The sequence below is a fragment of the Lichenostomus cassidix genome, chromosome 18 (assembly GCF_008360975.1).
Source record: "Lichenostomus cassidix isolate B80296 chromosome 18, HeHo_3.0, whole genome shotgun sequence".
NCBI classification, from domain to species: Eukaryota; Metazoa; Chordata; class Aves; order Passeriformes; family Meliphagidae; genus Lichenostomus; species Lichenostomus cassidix.
The window spans coordinates 7,423,501-7,439,521 of record NC_139498.1 but is presented as its reverse complement, the minus strand read 5'-3'; the positions used below and the strand labels follow the sequence as shown (position 1 = coordinate 7,439,521).

Below are 16,021 nucleotides of genomic sequence, written 5' to 3'. Positions count from 1 at the left end.
GGGCGGAGCGGGCGGGGCGCATGCGCGATGAGCGGCGCGGGGCGCCCGGCAGCCGTGAGGGGAGCGAGCGTTGTAGGGTCTTGGAGGGTTTGTGTGGGAAAGAATCCTAAAGGTCATGCAGTGTCACCTCCCTGCCGCGGACAGGGACGGCTTGCACTAGAGTAGATTGCTTGGAGCGCTGTCCAGCTTGGCCTCGAGCACTTCCAGGGATGGGGCAGCCGCAGCTACCGCACCACCCTCACAGGGAAGAACTTCTTCCAAATTCCTAATCACAGGATCAACTAGGCTGGAAAAGACCTTTGAGATCACCGAGTCCAACCTATGACATAACACCCCCTTGCCAATTAAACTGTGGCACTAAGTGCCACCTCCAGCCTTCCCTTAAACACCTCCAGGAATGATGACTAAACTAATCCAAACCTGCTCTCTGCCAGTGTAAAGCCATTCCCCCTTGTCCTGTCACTGCATGCCCTGGTAAATAGTCTCTCCCCGTCTTTCTGGTACGCTCCCTTCAGGAACAGTGTGAAGCTGAGTCAGGGGAGGTTTAGGTTGGATATCAGGAAAAGGTTTTTCACCCAGAGGGTGGTTGGGCACTGGAACAAGGCTCTCTGTGTGACACTGAGCCTGTCTGAGCTCAAAGAGCCTTTGGACAATGCTCTCAGGCACGGGATGAGGTTCTTGGGGTGTCCTGCACTGAGCCAGGAGTTGGGCTCAACGATCCTAGTGGGTTCTTTCCAACTCAGCACATTCTGTGCTTCTTTGATTCTATACTGGAAAGCTGCAATTTGGTCATCCCAAAGTTTTCTGCAGGCTGAGCAATCCCGTTTCTCCTAGTCTTCCCTCATAGCAGTGGTGCTTGATCCCTCTGATCTTCATGGTGTCTCCTCTGGACTGCTCCAACAGGTCCGTGTCCTGTGCAGGAGCCCCAGAGCTGGATACAGTAGTGCAGGTCGGGTGTCACCTGAGCGGGGCAGAGGGACAGAATCCCCGTCCCACTACTAACACACACAGTCATGTACACACACCCCAGGTGCCTGAAGACATGGACAGCAGGACACGGCACCTTCTGCAGGCACCTCCCATCCCCTCCACCCCTTGAGCATCCTGTGGTCCCACACCCCTCATGGCTCTCTCAGTGTGGGGCTCTGGGGGGCTCAGGGGGGCTCAGGGTGAGTTTCAGGCACCATCAGGGGCAAGGTCAGCCCAGAGCGATGTCACAGCACAGGGCAGAGTCACTCAGTTCTCCAGGGCCATGGTGCCATGGGGGCGAGAGACCTGCCTCAGTCAGCGCTGGAGCATCTTTCAACCTCTGCTCTCTGTCATCAGCCAACACTCACCCACCCCAGGGTATTTGCAGTCTGGCATGCCTCAAAGAGCTCTGTCTCACACCATGCGTGGTTTAACTGTGATGTACTAAAAGCAAGAAATACAGTCGTGTTTTTTACAGTACCAGAGCATCACAAACAAAATAAGGACTTGAAAGTTAGGGGCTCATGTCTCAGCTCCCTTCAACAGCACTATTGAGACATTTTGTTTACCCACCATATGTTTTATTAATGGCTCACTCCCTCAGAATATATATCTACTAAAATTCAGAGTCATATCCTGTCATTTTGATGCAATTCTTGCCCTAAGAAAGCTGATTGTGTGGTTACCACTAATGAGGGATCAAGCTACCATTCTTTCTTACACAAACCTTGTGTCTTTTGAAGTTAGTCAAGCATAGCCTGTTGTCTGATCTGAGCTAGTCCTTACAAGAAGCTGTTTAACGTGTTGAGAAATTGCTCCTCTGAATCTCGTTTCTGTTGTGCCACTTGGCCAGTTGCCTTCATGTAGCTGCAGTTAACTAGTTAATCTCATAACTCTGTAATTAGATTTAGTTATCTGATTGATATTCCCTGCCATTATGCCTGCAACATCCTTTTCCTGCTCTGAAAGCCTGAGATATAATCCTACTGGCATAGCCGGGCGAGGAATGTACGCCCACTCAGATTCCTCTTTGTTCATAACATTTCCCTCTTTAGATGCTGGCAAATGTTTTAATTCTTACTGACTGACACTATTCTACTTAACCAAATGGCCAGGTAACAAGAAAGAGTTTATTTGGACTTTAAAAGGCATTTGGAGTTTATTCATAGAGGGAAAATCCATAATTTAATGTCTAAATCAATCGTAGTCTCAGCTGTTTTCTGCAGGAGCAACAATCTTAGCAAGATAGACAAAGAAGAGGAAAGTAATGTGGTTTTAAATTTCTCTATTATTGTTTATTTTCCTGTTACATCTTCTCTTATGGAAGCTCCAGCCATGCATCATTAGGAGGAATATAAGGGAATAAATGTGTGGGTGAAATGTTTCAGGAAAGCTGTGAGGCAGGCTGGAGGCTGAAGCCCAGAGGACACAGACAGAAAGTGCAAACTGTTCCACATTTTCAGAAAATTAGGAATGCAGCCTGCTAGATATGAAGGGAAGTTTGGCCTTAGGGAGGTTATACAAGGTCGGTCACTTCCCTCCATTGGAGCACTTTCCCTGGATTGCATTCCTTCACGTTATGAACTTCGGTTACACAACTCCAAGCAATTGTTATCTTGATTCAGGCAACATTGCCATGGAAATTAATGAGAACTATTGGTATTCAATCCCCTACTATTAATAATAACTAACTGAAAGTGCAGTTGCTTGGGAGCAGTGCAGGGCTGATGCATGTGAGAAAAGATTCAAAATGCCTCTCAGCCATGCTGGAATGCAGCTCAAGCTCCTGGAATTTCAGCAGGCAGGAACTTGCTCTGGTTTCTTTTGTTTGGAGTGAAGAAAAGTGAAGCGATTCTGCCTTCTTACTGTCCAGCAGGTCTCATCTTCAGAGAGAAGAGATTGTCAGCAGCTCATGACAAGACATGAACACATGTCAACATGTATTCACTCAAAGTCTTGCTGCTAAGCCATACATTTATTAAAATATGTGGAAAAGGGATGAGAGTTTGAGTTCAGACACACTGAAGCACTTCAAGAGCTGTTCCCTAACAAATCAGTCCCGTCTGAGTCAGTGGAATTTTTTATGTACTACTGGCTGCATTGAAATAAATACCTGCTTCCTAAACCTTTAAAGCCATGGAAATGGTCCCAAATGATAACATTGTCAGCATGATGGAAATAATAATAAGCATGATGAGTGACAAACAGCTAATGGGACAGGGTTGTGCCCTGGGGACATTGATTCTGGTTTATGCAGGGTTTTTATTTAATGCATCACACATATTTCACTAGGTGTCACCATTTTTGCTTTCCCTTGTCAGTCTAGGGAGAGACAAACTGGTAATGCTGGATGTGAGGATGTGTGAACTCCTTCACCCCTCTTCTCTTTAAAGTAACTGTGACCCCCAAGTTCAGCTCTCCAGCCACAGACCTGAATGTGCCCATCTGTTACAGCTTTACATGTTTTAGTAAGCTCCCTGGACAGCCTGTACTGGGGAAACAATGAACAGGAGGAGAAATTTCTCCACATATCTCTGGAGATCTTAAAGCCCTTCATAATGGCAGGGAAGACATTAGTTATCCCAATATGCAGGTATAAATATAAAAAATGCCATAGGAAAAGTCACACAGTAAGTCACTCTGAGAAAGGGGACCAGAACTCTTCACTTCCTGGGTGGTTCCCTTATTCCTAGGCCCTCCTGCCTTTTAGCTCTGCAGTAGTTTTCCACTATTCACAAGACTGGGATCAGGGTAAAGTATATTCAAACTGGCCTACGTTCAGAGAGGGGATGTTCATATACAATACCTAGAAGGGGTTATACTCTGTGATAGGATTTTTATTTAGGATTAAACCAGCCTTAGTTTACTATATTTCATTGCACCATAAGTGATGGTGTATTAACTTTATACCACTATTTGATTTATCTGAACTTTCCCATGTGTCACGCTACGGAAAAGCCTCACATGACCTTGTAGACTGGAGCCCTTTATGTCTTGATGCCACAAACAGCCAGAAACATGTTTTTTCCTGTCTTCTCAAGTGACTGGTAGGAAAATTGAATTGTAGGCTGGGAGCTGGCCAGGGACACCAGCTGCCAGCGCTCGGAGTCCAGCAGCTGACATCAGAGCACCGGCACCAGTGACAGCAAAGGTTACGCAGACAAACATTAGCAAATAGGACTAAGTCCTGATTCATAAAACAGATGAGTCGGGAGGAGCGTGTGGCACACATCCCAGCCCTTATTCCCAGGCTCTCCCTGCAAAGCCCATAACCATCCAAGGCTCCCTGCCTCGAGTTCCGTGTCGCTGCTCAGGAGCCGTGCGGTGCTAAAACAAAAGTGAGCAGGTGGTGCAGGGGGGGCTGCTCATTCAGAGCTAATTAAACATGAGGAGCTGGTGGAGTGGATATTCTGGATGAACCATCAGATCCCACATTTATTCCAATACTTCTGTTGGATCTTTGTAACACTTAAAAGCCTGATAGCACTGTTTTCTTGGGGGGCTGTGAGAAGCAGGGGACACCCTCTGGGGCTCCCATCAGGTTATTTTATCTCTCAGACATCAGGAGGTGGCACAGGTTAAAGAGACCTGACCCCCATGACCTTTTTTCCAGTAAAGGAAATAAAGGTAAAGAGAATAAAGGGAAAAACACTTGGATAACAACTCATTTGCTGAGGTGTTTATTGTTGCTGAAGATGTCAAACTCATAATACAGGGAGCTGGACAGAGTTGTGAGCAAGGAAAGGTTCACTGGGCTGTCAAGAACACCCAGCTTTTCTAATTGCCTTTGGAATCAGCCCTGGTGTCCATGTGCCACTGCCTGGGAGCCGCCTGGTACCTGCCTCCCAGGGAACAGCCTGGTTCCAGTTGTCTCTTTAAATGAGTTAAAGCACTGCCAGGATGTGATCACTCAATCCTTAGAAAAATAGGAGTCTCAGCCAAAGGCTCAGCAGAAACGATGAGTAAATTTCCTATAAAAATAAAAACAAAGGCTGTTTACCATCCCTCCTTTTAATGAGTCTGACAGTACAAATACTCTCAGCTGCTTCAACAGGCACTGAATCAAGCTGCTGGGTCACTCACCGGGTAGAGACTTTGTCCCTGTTTGCCTCTAACATGTTGATAATTATTATTTTTTTTAATACGAGAGGAGTAATAAGAAAAAATTACTTACTATTAAAAGTATTGCACAAATCCATCTCCTTTTGAAGGACACACTGGCTCTACTAGAGCTGGGTCTGCACCCTGTGGGCAAACACAGCACCTTTCATTGGAGCTCTGTCAGGACAAGTTGCCTTTGTGGCTGCTGCTCTGCCAGCATCACAGTGCCTGTGTCTGTACAGCTTATTCCTGTGTCTGGAGGAAAATGAAGCATTATGAGGCACTTGCACACCGAAATAACTACCAGTATTGCTATTTCAGGGTTTATTTTTTAACTCACAGTCTGTGGATGAGGCCAGTGCTGGCAGCCTTCATCCACGCGTGTCTCAGAACTTGAGAAACGCAAGTTTCATGACGCTGTTTGCAGAGCCCAGAAATGCTGCTTATCTTCTCCCATCAGCATCATTCTTTGCATGAATTCCGGTCCTGTATCCAAGGCAATCTCATTATTTGCTATACACGCTCGATCTGCTGGCTAATTTCTTTCTCCTTCTCACGGGGGAGGAACCTTCCTGTGCTCCACAGGCGTGCTTGTGTTTAGGAGATTAAAGAAAGCAGGCAGGACGCATGAAAAATGTCACCCTGTGGCCGCGGCGGCAGCCTGAATGGGAGCACAATTCCGAGACAGATGTTCCTTCCAATTGAATTGTCTGTGTCAGTGATTGCAGAGTTCAGTGCTCCGGAGAGGTGTGAGGCAGAGGGCACGGCTGAGCAGAGGGCTGGCTGCAGTCAGGGAGCTGGCACAGTGCAAGCAGCAGCTCTGCTGATTTTGACACGGCTGCAGCATTAATCTGTCTCGGCCTCAAGCACCACTGGCTGGCCGTCCTGGAATTAATTTGGCTAATGTAGCACATGACGGAAAGCCACGTTTGCAATCTCTTTGCCAGGCAAGGCTGGATGGATTGATGGCCTCCTCTGTCCCTGGATAAGTGAACAGGCAGCAGAGCTCCACTGAAGGGACACCTTTTGAGAGTGTGGCTCCATCCCCCTAGGCATGAGAGAGGTGTTTAACACCTCCTGGCTCTGGTGGTTGTCAGGGGGAGCCTGAGCAGACAGGGAAGAGGTGGAATTGCCACGGGGGTGGCTCTGCAACCCCTGTGCAAGTGGGAGGTGTCAGAGTTTTTTCTGAGGGCAGGTTCCGACATCAGTCTCCAAATAACTTGTTTTGACAAGGGGGATGGTTTCCAGCACAGGAAGCCTCTTTGCAGTCATGGTTTCAAACTGGTGGCTACAGGCTGATGTGTGGCCACAAGTATTGAAGTATTCTAAGTATTGAAGTTATCTAATGAACAGCTGTTTGATTTACTTGTGGTCACAACCAGGCTGAGTCTGAATTAAACAAGAGCCCAATGACGGAAAGGACCAATATGCCCCTGGACAACTCCCTGGACAGAGTTTGGAAATGAGCCCAATGCTTTCTTTGTTCCCCATCCCCAACACCCTCCATGCACCTGAGCCCTCCTGGGCCTTTGCCACAACACTTCTGTGGGGAGCAAGAAAGGAGAGGGCTCTTTAGCACCTAGGAGGAGGTAAGAAGCAGGTGAATATGGCAGTGATGGGAGCTGAAGCAGAACCAGCCCAGTAGAGACTCCAGGGAGGCAGAGGACAAATCTGCCCGGCAGGTTCACCCAGAGATGACATCCAGCTCAGAAAGCAGATGAGGGTGCACGATAGACAGGATAACAGGGGAGGAAAACCACTGCCTATCCAGCAGAGCTCCAGCTACATTAATTTTGTACCAAAATCAGCAAGAAAGCACTCTTTGAGGGAGGCTGGGCATGCCTTTACCACCACTCTGTGAGATGCACAGGGTGAGCAGCTGTATGCCTTCCCTCCCCAGCGCTGCACTGGCACACTCAGGAACACAGAGAGAACTAGAGCTGATTGCAATAAACCCATCAGTGCATGGATGTCAGCCACAACACAGCACTGTGCAAACTAACCCAGAAGGAGGTTTGCAATGTGGGCAAGCTAATTGCCAAAAATAACCCCCAACCCACCCTGGCTGCTGCGCTGTGCCATGGGAACAATATTGTGCATGTGATCAGATTCAGCAGGACACAAGCAGCCTAAGGGTCTTTTTACATTTGGCTTGAAAAGGCTAAAAATAGACCCCAAACCACATTCCTTTTTTGCATTGCCATCTCCTCTGCCTCTTCCTGTTCACTGGCACTTTTACATGCAAAGCAGGATTTGGGATCCAAGGCCCCGTAATTAGACTCCAGCCTGGCAGCTGCAAGTGGAACAGCTGGAGGTGTTATTTTTACGGGTTATTAATTGACTCCCTGAAAGCCCAGCAAACAGAGAGCGAGCGAGCTGCAGTCCACAGCCACATGACAAGGTCTTAGTGACAGGAAAAGATAAAATAAAAGAGAGAACGCAGAATCCTAAAGCCGATTAGTTATAGCAATTTCTCCAAAGCTAAATATAGGAAAAAAAATCCTCTCCCATCTTCAGTTCCGTTGGCGGAGATGAGAAAGCACAAGAAAGGAGATAGACAGAAATTTCATTTTTCATTTAAGCCCCCATGGGTTGCAGAGAGAAACTGCTGGTTTGGTGACACTTCCAACACTTAAATCCAGCTGTTCCTAGCAGCTCCACCCTGACCAGCCCTTTGCTCAGCACTAATCAGTGCAGCTGCACTTGCTCCAGCCTCACTGCACTGGGCAGGGGAATGACACAGGGAAGACCCAGTGCCATCCCAATGCCCAGTCATGGCCAGGCTGGCACAGCCCCAGTTCCTCTCTACCAGGCACGGACAAGTGAGCTTGCAGAGCCCCCCCCAAAGGGTCTGAACCACCCACACTGCCCCAAACCAAAGCAGGACAGAGCCAGGAGACTTCCTGTCTCCAACTCTCCTTCCTCCCTGCCTTTCCTGCAGCTGGGGACAGACAAGGCTTGGGGACAGCTGAAGTCAGCTGGCGCCACAAGAGAAACCCCTCATCAAGAGCTGGAATAAGGAAAGGCTCAGGGTGCTGGCAGCAAGAGGGAATGGGACGTGGGTCATCACCTCTGCAAAGCCTATTGCACATCTAAGACCTCAGGGAAATAAATAACAGCAACTCCAGCAGACGTCACGGGGCTTCCAAAACTTTGATTTCATACTAACACGTGGCCTTTCCCCAGGCTGGGCATCCCCATAGGAGCATCAGCTTGATGCAGGGCAAACTGCACAAGTGCCAGGGCCACATGGACAGCCCCAGAATAGAGTTCCCATGGGGGCAGGCAGGGCTGCGTACCCAACCCCAGGGCTAAAGGGGCACACTGCCTGCCCCTCACCCACTAATTCAGCTCCAAGTCTGACAACACAGGACCTCAACCCCACCACTGCAGGAGAGAAATCAGGCATGTAACAGAGACAGTGGGTTTGCAGCAGCCCTGTGTCCCTGTGGTACTGCACAGAGCCTCTCTCCGCTCCCTTTAATGCCGGCAGGTGGGCTGCAAACGCACTGCCATGGGAAGGGAACTCAGCATCACCTGGGTGACCCTGCTCAGGTCTGGGGAGGTGCATGCTGCTCCTGCATCCACAGGTGTGGCAGTCCCACATGTCCCCAGGCTACTTTCCCTGGTAAGGCTCAGTCTGTGCCATCTGTGCTACCATCACACCTCTCCACAAGATCCCAAGCCGTGGTTGCACAGGGATAGAAAGCACTTTGGGGACAGCAGGAGGGGAGGAGGCTTCTTCGAGGGGGTGTCAGAACCACAGGTGACAGTGCTGGAGGGCAGAGAGCTGGCAGCTCTTGAGGTTGCGACAGCCTGTGGCCTTCAGAGCGTGGGCTGGGGATCTGGGAGCAAAGCATAGCAAGCGAGCTGAAGAGAGTGACATTTTCCTTCCCAGCTGCTCCATCCGTACCCACGCAGCCAGTGGGATGACTCGGTGCAGCTAATGATGCGATGTGATTAGTAAACAAATGATGCATATGCACCAGGAAACAAAAAAAAAAAAAAAAAAAAAGAGAGAGAGAGGAAGAGGAGAGAAAAGGAAGCAAACGAGCCACATTCTGGGCTGGCAGCACAGAGCAGTGAGCTCTTTAAAAATCTGCTGAGGAAGGCACTTGCACAGCACATGGTTTGGGCAGATCAATGAAGCTGCAAAGCAGCCTGGCAGGCACACAAATCCACTTTCTAATGAAATTTACAGCAAGTGGAATTTAGGTCACTACTCAGAAGCATTCAGTTTATTCCAGGCAGCTTTTGAAATATTTAAGAAATAGCTGTCAAATTAAGCCTGCTCACCTCTGGCTGGAAGGTCCAACTCGGAGCCATGGCAGATTTCTTAGCTATGGCTTAAAAATAAATATTTTTTAAGCTTTCTCTGATTGCCCCCTCCCTTCATCATCCCAGCACAGTGACTGGCATCACCTCCTGCCATGCAATCCTGGCTCTGGTGGGAGCTGTGAGCTCCAAGGATGCTCAAGTTGTGCCCAGCTCAGCCTCGTCCTTCCCCAGGGTGAGGGCAGCGAGACACCAGACGTGTCCTTCCTGCAGCCTGTGCCCTTCCTCCAGCACTGCCCAAAGGACTTCAGCTGCTCTGAAGGAAGAGCAGTGCTACAGCTAGACCTGAAAACAGCTCTCAAGGGAACAGCTAAAAGCAGCCTCTTAGTAGAGCTGAGCCATCACCAAGGCTGAGCAGCACTGAGTGGAAGGATCTGGGCTGCACTGCTATTGCCTGCACTATTCCCAGATGTCACACTCCAAGAGAGCTGCCAGAGCAGCTTCAGTAGGCAGTGGAGGGAGAAGAAAGGTGGCAAACAGGCAGCTGTCTGGCTGTTTACCCAGCAGAAGTGGCCACAGCCCCAGATCTCCACACTCACAATTCCTGGAGAGGTCAGAGCAGTCCAGACATTTCCGCTTCCAACAAGGCAAAGTTCAAACCTTTACATAACACAGTGTGAGCTAATTGCTGCCCCAGCTCAAGGTCCAGCCAGGCACAGAGCTCAAAGCTCTTCCAGCCTCAGCACAAACCAGGAGCAGAGCAGGGGAGAGCAGAAGGCAGCCTTGGAGCAGGGCCAGGTTTAGTGCAAGGGGAGACACCACAGGCACAGCCAGCCCCTCTCTGGGCTGTGCTTTGGAGGACAGACAGGTTTGCCCATTGCTCACCAAGCTGCCCCACCTTGGCAGCTGCCCCCAGCTTCTGTTAACCACAGCCTGGGCATCTGCTCTGCCCACACAGGAGCTGCTCCCCTTCCACAGGGTCTGATCAGGTCCCAGCCCAGCCCAGCCCTCAGGATTTGCCCTGGCTGCAGTTGAGGTAAAACATGAGTGCCTGTACAGACATCTCTGCCTCCTTCCTCATTATACTCATAAATATCCATTTCATGCTCAGCTGATGCAGGATTTGTTTGGCTGGGTTGTGATCCTGGCTGCTGCTCCACAGCTGGCTTTGGATCAGGATCTGCCACCAGGGGACACAGTGTCTGACCTCCCTCCCATCATCACTCCTGGTTGTGGATGAGCACACCACAGCACACTGACATCCCCATATTCATCCTGGGTGGCCTGTCCCTTCTCCCACCTCAGTGTCTCTCCTGACAGAGTTCCATGTCCATCCCTGCAGTTCATTCTTAATGAGACACTTGGAGGCAGAATTCAGCAAGAAATTCTCTACCTGGCCAAGGAGCCAACATGGCTACCACGAGCTGAGCAGCCTCTGCAGCACATCCTACATGCACAGGTAGCACACAGCCCAGCAAGCAGCACGGGCTTACGGAATTTCACAGCACACTGCTCTTGGCCTGGGCTTGGGAGTGTTGCAGACCAAGTGGAAATTCCCTCTAGGAAGGGAAATCCAGGAGCCAGGCTCTTGTGCAAGTGAAACATTTGTACTTGCTGTTTAGATACATTTTCCTCCCCAAGTGGAACGATTGGGAACTTGGCACCTCCAAGTTATCCCTCCAAGCAACCTCCAGGTACCTGCATAGGAGGTGGGCAGTACCTGAGCAAACCCACAGCAGAGCTGCCTCCCCTGCACACTGCAGCTGCTCCTCCTGGCTGCAGGCTGGCCAGGGACAGCCTCATCCCAGGGACTGCTCTGAGCCTGGCTGGCAGTTGTGTAATGCACAAGCAGCCTGGGCTGCTGCCAGGGCACCGAGCAGGGATCTCCCGAGGGATGTAATCCCGCCATGGCCTCGCTGACTGTGCATCCGATTAAAGCAAGGCTGTTTTCCCACTTCCGTGAAAACAAAGGATTCTGCGGAGCTCCACACCCTCTAGTGGAGGTGGGAGCTTGGCACACCGAGATGCTCCCAAATCCTGCAGCACTGCCGAGTTCAATTCGGGATTTGATTGCCCTGCAGCTCCCAAAGCAGGACTGGGACACTGCACATCTGCAGGGTGTGACAGCCCGGTGTCAGTGCAGGAGTCAGTTCTCTGTGCCTGTCTGCACAGCCACCTGCAGCACCCAAACACCTCCCTACTTTGTTCATGCACAAAAGTATTAAATAGGAAAAAATGAAGAAAGTCAACTTGGAGAAATGGATTTTATTCATGTTCACCATCCAATTAGGCAAAACTGCTTTCTATAACCTACAGGAAAGCTGAAGAGGGGCTTTTTACAAGAAAGTGTAGTGACAGGACAAGAGGGAATGTTTTCAAATTGACAGAGAGCAGGGTTAGATGGGGTTATTAAGAAATTAGTGACGGTTGTGAGGCCCTGGCACACACTGCCCAGAGAAGCTGTGGCTGCCCCATCCCTGGACATGTTCAAGGCCAGGCTGGATGGGGCTTGGGGCAACCTGGTCAAATGGAAGATATCCCTGCCCACAGCAGTGGGTGGAAGGAGATAGTCTGGATGGTCCCTTCCAGCCCAAACCCTTCTACGATTTTGTGATAACCCAAAAAGACCACACAGGTACAACCCAACTGCAAGAGCAGCTCTCACCATCCTGCAGAACCACCTCTTGGTCCAGCCACCTGGAAAGAAACAAGCAGGATGTTCACCCAGGAATGCAGCTAAAGCCAGAGCAACCTGTCCTCTGGATCAATGTTAACTCAAGCATCATCCCACCCCCAGCTGTCCCTAAAATCCTTCCCAAAAGCATCTCTACCACGAGCACGTCCAAAAGCCCACCAGAGCCAGATCACCCCTCCAACAGCAACAACAAACAGAAAAAGCACTTCTTATTTTGGCAAGGAAACTTTGCCAGAAGCCAGGATCACTTTGGTGCCAGCTTCCCAGCACAGGCCTTCCCCTCTCCCTTCCCACGCCTGCCAGAGCACAAGGTTCCCTGAGCTGTCCCCAGCTGAACCCCCTGCTGCAGGAGAACCCAAACATGGAACAGGAGAGCAAAGTACACAACTTCCAGCAAAGCCTAACATTTGCTCAAGTACAGAAACCACCTTATCACTGTTCCCTACTACGTGGAACAAAGTTTTGCAACTCAGTATCTAGTGATAAATCAAGTACCCAAGTTCTGATTTCTACACCTGAGAGAGCACCAGTCTGATTTTGCAAAACATTTACAAAAGAAGACTCAGTATATATTAAAAAAAAAAACAACAATCTAACCCCTGGTTTTGCTTGGATTGGGGGTGCAGCTGTTGTATGCAGTATCATACATGACCATCAAAATGCTTCATGAATGTTCACACCTGTTACTGCACAGGTGAGGCCCAGCATGGACCCACCTGGGAGCTGCTCTCGGGCACGGGTGAGGCTGGCTGGTACCACCCAGCAGCCCTTCCCCAGCCCACAGACCCTGCACCCTGCCCAGGAGGGACACATGGGGCTCCCCCAACTCACCCGGGGCTCCCTCACCTCAGCAATGGCAGCACCGAGTCCCACCCCTGTCACCAACCAGGGCTGTGGCTTCTCTGCGGCTGAGCCCCGGCAGGAAATCCTGTGACACACAAACTTCTGTGACATTCACAGCAAAACCAGAGTCCTGGTCAGGCTGTTGGTCCTGGGGCACACCCTGGCCTGGCCCTGCAGCCCCCTGCACACCCCATGGGCCCCACTCAGCTCTCCCCCTGACCCCAACCCTGCTGTGGGCTCAACACCTCCCCGAGGGAGGAACCACAGCCCGGGGTTGTCCTTGCCCAGCACCCAGCCCTACCGACCCCTTACACTGCCCTGAAGCCCCCACAGACCCCAAACCCTGTGCCCTCAGCCCTCCCTGCATGCCCCAGCACTCCAGCCCCCCAAACCCTGCCTCCCACCCCATACCCTACCTCCCAAGCCCTCACTACCCCTTCACCGCAACCCAACCCCTCCGCACCCCTTGCCCAGCACTCCACCCCGCAAACCCTGTCTCCCCAGCCTCCCCACGCTGACCCACATCGCCCCCAGCCCCACTGCAGCACCCCCCGACCCCTACACTTCCCCCCAGTACCTCAACACCCGCCACCCTGCACCCCAAACCCCCTCTGCACCCCAAACCCTGCCTCCCCCAGAACGCCATACCGTGCCCTCCAGTACCTCGCTTTCCCCCCACTCCGCACCCCTTCAGACCTCCCAAACCCGCAGTCCCCCATGCCCCTCAACCTCCCACACAACCCCCCAGCTCCCGCTTTCCCGGTGCCCCCATAGCAGCCCCTCCTGCACCCCACACTGCACCCTAGGCCTTCACCACCCATCCCCCGGGACTGCCCCAGAGCTCCAGCCCCGCACACAACACCCCGCTGCGCCCCAGCCCCCTTCACTCACCTCCGCCCCCAGCCCTAAGCCCCCCCAGCCCCCATCGCGCCCCCCGTGTCCCCCGTGTCCCCAACCCTCCCTCAGCGCTCCCCAGCCTCCCTCAGCGCCCCCCGCCCGCCACGCGGCCGGAAGCGAGGCCCGGAAGCAGAGGTCGGAAATGGAGGCGGAAACGCACAGAGAGGAGCGGCGGGCCAGAGCGCCGCGCGGGGCGCAGTCTGCCATGGGCAGCTCCCTCCTGCGGCGGCGCCCGGTACTGCAGCGGGGCTGGGGGCGGCCGGGATGCGCCGGGATCCTCGGGAATGGCCGGGATGGAGCGGAGCGGGAGCGGAACTGCCGGGATCGGAGCGGAGCGGGAGCGGAACTGCCGGGATCGGAGCGGATCGGGAGGGGAACTGCCGGGATCGGAGCGGATCGGGAGGGGAACTGCCGGGATCGGAGCGGAGCGGGAGCGGAACTGCCGGGATCGGAGCGGAGCGGGAGGGGAACTGCCGGGATGGGGGTGGGGGGTGGGGTGGGGTGGGGGGGTGGGGTGGGGGTGCCGGGAGCAGAGCTGGGGATCGGGGCGGGCAGAGAACAGCACCCCGCACAGCTCGGAACGGCCCGACCGGGCGGGTTCTGGTTTTGGAGCTGCTGGTCCAGAGGAGAGCACCATCCAGAGGAGATGCTCCAGGGCTGGAGCTCCTCTGCTCTGGAGCCAGCCTGGGAGAGCCGGGGCTGTTCACATGGAGAAGGCTCCGGAGAGACCTCAGAGCCCCTTCCAGTGCCTAAAGGCAGCTTATAAAAAATGGAGACTGACTTTTTACACAGGCAAATAGTGACAAGAGAGAATAAACTAAAAGACGAGAGGAAGAAATTCCTCTCAGCATGTGAGAGTGCTGACATGCTGGCACAGGGTGCCCAGAGGAGCTGTGGCTGCCCATCCCTGGCAGTGCCCAAGGCCAGGCTGGATGGGGCTTGGAGAAACCCAGTCTAGTGAAAGTTGGCCCTGCCCACAGCAGGGATGGAATGAGATGGGCTTTGAGGTCCTTTCCAACCCAAATCATTCCATGATTCCATTGTTATAATCCTCCCCAAAGGCAAAATCTCTGCACACAGAGAGTTCAGAGGCTGCTCTTGGCTGGAGCTGAAGCCACCAGGCAGTTAATACAGAATAAATCAGTGCTTTGATCTAATATTCTGCTGATGGTTCTCAAGGCCTCCTGTTTATGGTGAGTTGTGCTTCACTTTCAGTGGCTCTGACAGCCCTCCTCCTGGTTATCAGAGAGGCTTTCAGCACAAATACAGGTATCTCACTCATGAAATTTAATCACAAATTTCCCTCCAAGACGTTTCGGTATAAACAGCCTGGGAGCAGAAAACCACTCCAACACATGAGCAATAACCTGCTCCCTGAAGGCTCATTAAAAATGAAGCAGCGCTTAGTTTTATTCCTGCAATAACACATTTTAGCAGACCTCTTATAAAATATACATACAGGTCCAAGCCATGCAAAACCTGGATGGGAGGAGCAGCTGGGGAAGCCAAGCACTACACCACCAGCAAACCAGAAAACTCATTTTTGCCCATTAAAGCTTAGTGTGGCCCCTCAGTGCTGGCACATCCAAACCCAGGGGCTGAGTGACAAAGGGACAAGGTTGGTGCCACCAGCCCAGCCCCAGCTCTGCCAGGTAATTCCACACTCAGGTTCCCCAGGAGTGGGTGCCTGCACTGCTCAGAGCCTGCTCTGAATACTAAACTCCTCATTTCCTTGTGATTTTCCTTCTGCTGCTTGTAAATACACAGCAGGAGTGTTCAACAAATACCAGGGAACATCTTTCCAGTCCCTGTGAAAGCAGAGGTCACGATCCCTACTTTGCACAAAGAATTGTGATGCAGAGGGATGAATGAAAACACAAATACCTGCAGATCTGAGGAGCTGACTTTGCAAAAGCTGCTTTTGTGCTTCTCGGAGTACAAAGCCCTTCCCTGCTGCCCCTTGACCAGTGCTCACCAGCTGAGGGATATTCCCTCTCCCAACACATCCCCTGCCTTTTGTGTGTTGCTAGCTTAATGCTGAAGTCATAATGCTCAGTGTTCTTTTTTCCCACATAAATTCATAGAATCCTTGAGGCTGGAAAGACCTCCAAGATACCAAATCCACCTGGATTGCAGTAAAATCCTTCAGTGGTGCTGAGTGTCTGGAGCATGCTGGGAGAGCCCTGGAACCAAATATGCAGTGGGCACTTGCAGGGCCAGGCTGTGCTGGCTGCCCAGGCA

The 16,021-nt window shown here is 51.8% G+C and overlaps 1 long non-coding RNA gene and 1 other non-coding gene across 3 annotated transcripts; both read right to left on the bottom strand.

Moving 5' to 3' along the window:
- Positions 1–4,017: 4,017 nt before the first annotated feature.
- On the bottom strand, positions 4,018–13,243 carry LOC146429629 (uncharacterized). Of its 2 annotated transcripts, XR_014855623.1 has the most exons (3): positions 12,872–13,243; positions 5,411–12,042; positions 4,018–5,325 (listed from the first exon to the last, which is right to left on the bottom strand). It is a non-coding gene; the product is annotated as an uncharacterized LOC146429629 (long non-coding RNA). The 2 variants fall into 2 exon arrangements; XR_014855624.1 differs by lacking the exon at positions 4,018–5,325 and having other exon boundaries at positions 11,596–12,042; positions 12,887–13,243.
- On the bottom strand, positions 12,668–12,822 carry LOC146429630 (small Cajal body-specific RNA 16). The gene has a single exon (XR_014855684.1).
- Positions 13,244–16,021: the final 2,778 nt, after the last annotated feature.